We start from the raw sequence: 3,409 nt of genomic DNA on the forward strand, positions 1-3,409 counted from the left end.
TTGCATAGCTCGTTGCATCGTCTTCAATTTAAGTAGAACCGTTTTGGTAAGCCTTCAGGTTTCTGCCCCATACGTGAGTGCTGGTAAGACACCACTGTTATGCACTTTCCACTTGAGGGATAATGGCAACCTGCTGTTCATTATCTCAGAATGCCTGCCAAATGCACCCCAGCCCATTCTTATTCTTCTGATTATTTCCGTCTCATGATCCGGATCCGCCGTCACTACCTGCCCTAAGTAGATGTATTCCCTTACGACTTCCAGTGCCTCGCTGCCTATTGTAAATTGCTGTTCTCTTCCGAGACTGTTAAGCATTACTTTAGTTTTCTGCAGATTAATTTTAGACCCACTCTTCTGCTTTGCCTCTCCAGGTCAGTGAGCATGCATTGTAATTGGTCCCCTGAGTTACTAAGCAAGGCAATATCAACAGCGAATCGCAATTTACTAAGGTATTCTCCATTAACTTTTATCCCCAATTCTTCGTAATCCAGGTCTCTAAATACATCTTGTAAACACGCTGTGAATGGCATTAGAGAGATCGTATCTCCCTGTCTGACTCCTTGCTTTATTTGGGTTTTCTTACTTTCTTTATGGAAGACGGTAGTGGCTGTGGAGCCGCTTTCAGTATCTTTCAGTACTTTTACATACGGCTCGTCTACACCCTGATTCTGTAATGCCTCCATGACTGCTGAGGTTTCAACTGAATCAAACGCTTTCTCGTATTCAATGAAAGCGATATGTAAGGGTTGGTTATATTCCGCACATTTCTCTATCACCTAATTGATGGTGTGAATATGGTTTATTGTTCAGCAGCCTTTACGGAATCCCGCCTGCTCCTTTGGTTGACAGAAGTCCTGTTCCTGATTCTATTTGCAATTACCTTAGTAAATACTTTGTAGGCAACGGACAGTAAGCTGATCGGTCTATAATTTTTCATGTCTTTGGCATCCCCTTTCTTATGGATTCAAATTATGTTGGCATTCTTCCAAGATTCCGGTACCCTCGAGTTCATGAGGCATTGCGTATACAGTGTGGCCAGTTTCTCTAGAACAATCTGCCCACCATCCTTCAACAATTCTGCTATTCATTACCTGATCCTCCCCAGCTGTCTTCCCCCTTTGCATAGCTCCCAAGGCTTTCTTTACTTCTTCTGGCATTATTTGTGGGATTTCAAGTTTCTCTAGACTATTCTCTCTTCTTTCTCTCTATTCTCTCTACATCTCCATTAACGTTATGGGTGCGACTGGTACTGTATAAATCTCTATAGAACTCCTCAGCCACTTGAACGATCTCATCAATATTAGTAATGATATGGCCGGCTTTGTCTCTTAACGCGTACATCTAATTCTTTCCTATTCCTAATTTCTTTTTCATGGCTTTTAGGCTTCCTCCGTTCCTGAGAGCATGTTCAATTCTATCCATATTGTACTTCCTTATGTCAGCTGTCTTACGCTTGTTCATTAACTTGGAAAGTTCTGCCAGTTCTATTCTAGCTGTAGGGTTAGAGGCTTTCATACATTGGCGTTTATTGATCAGATCTTTCGTTTCCTGCGGTAGCTTACTGGTATCCTGTCTATCGGACTTGCCACCGACTTCTATTGCAGACTACTTAATGATGTCCATAAGATTGTCGTTCATTGTTCTTTCTGTATAACTATTTAAACACCTTAGCTGCCCACGTGTTATCGTCCAATTTCCTGAGGAGTTTTTCGTATAGAATTTTACTCTGAGCTTGCCGTGCTTCGAACGCTTCCCAGCCCGTATCTCCCTGTACTGCCTCGTTTGTGGTTTTTCCCGTAGACACCTAGTGCTAATCTTCCAACAGCTCTCTAATTTACTTCTAGTCTCGGCTTAACTTCTGCCCTTAAACACAGGATCGCATTCCCGAAGGTAAGCCCCGGCACCATTATTCCTTTCGAAGTACCTCTCTTTACTTGATACCTCTTGTACCCCCACAATGCCCTATGTTTCATTATCTTGGCATCTCTTCACCCTTTTGCTATGAGAGACTGTTCATGCTTTTCCGTGTGCATCTGCCCTTTGTTTATCCACACCCAGAGATATTTGTATTCGGCCACTCGGGGTATTTCATGGCCTTGTATTGTAAGCTGCTGATAAGTTGTATCGTTGAAAAACATCCTACCGGACTTAGCTGTGCTAAAACTGAAACCTAGACCATCTCCTTCACCTCCAGAATAATTAACCACAGTTTGCAAATCTTTCTGGCTATCTGCAAACAGTACAGTATCGTCCGCGTACACTAAACCCGGTAGTCGTTGCTCAACAACCTTTCCGCCAAATCTGTACGACAGATTATACCCGAGATTGCTTCCTTGTAGCCTTCTTTCCATACTTATTATATAAAGCATCAACAGCAGCGGTGATAGAGGACAACTTTGCCATAATCCTTTTTGTACCTCGACAGTTATCGTACTCTTAATTTCTTCCCATGTTATTTCAATATTATTTTTTCGATATATTTTCTGTAGAAAATCAATTACCTCATGACCGATACCTTCAACTTTTAGTATGTTCCGCGGGAGTTTCCTGTTCACATTGCCGTATGCACTGCTTATGTCTAGAAAGGCTGAATACATAGGTCTATTTTCCGCCTTAGCTATTTCTATGCACCGGGTAAACATGAATAGGCTATCATCTAAGCGCCTGCCACTTTTGAACCCGTTCTGCAGTTCTCAGAGCATTCTCTGAAAATGGCGCAGTGGCAACACCTGGTGGCGTCAACGAAAAGAGGCACGCGTATTCCTTACCGGTCGCGTCACTAGGACATTATTCTAGTACACTATAGCTATAGTTATGTCCACTGCAGGAGGAAGGTTTCTCCCTGCGATCTCCAATTACCGCAATCCTACACCGATTCCAACTTGCCCCTGTGAATTTCCTCATTTCATCAGCCCGCCTAATTTAAATTATGGGGTTTCACGTGCCAAAACCACTTTCTGATTATGAGGCACGCCGTAGTGGGGGACTCCGGAAATTTCGACCACCTGGGGTTCTTTAACGTGCACCTAAATCTAAGTACACGGGTGTTTTCGCATTTCGCCCCCATCGAAATGCGGCCGCCGTGGCCGGGATTCGATCCCGCGACCTCGTGCTCAGCAGCCTAACACCATAGCCACTCAGCAACCACGGCGGGTTTCGTCATTTGTTTGTCAGGCTACGTGCCAACAGGCCCAGCACCAGACTCTTCCAGTTATCTAACCTACGCATTACATGACCGGCACCGCTCCATATTTTTTTTTGTAATGTCAATTTGAATATTGAAGTATGGAGCTTTATGCCAAAACCACGATCTGATTATGAGACACGCCTTAGTGGGGGCTCCGGAAGTTTGCACTACCCGAAGTTCTTTTTAATGTGTACTCAAGTTTTTTCATCGCTCTTTGCACGG

The sequence above is a fragment of the Dermacentor albipictus genome, chromosome 6 (genome assembly GCF_038994185.2).
Source record: "Dermacentor albipictus isolate Rhodes 1998 colony chromosome 6, USDA_Dalb.pri_finalv2, whole genome shotgun sequence".
Taxonomy (NCBI): Eukaryota; Metazoa; Arthropoda; class Arachnida; order Ixodida; family Ixodidae; genus Dermacentor; species Dermacentor albipictus.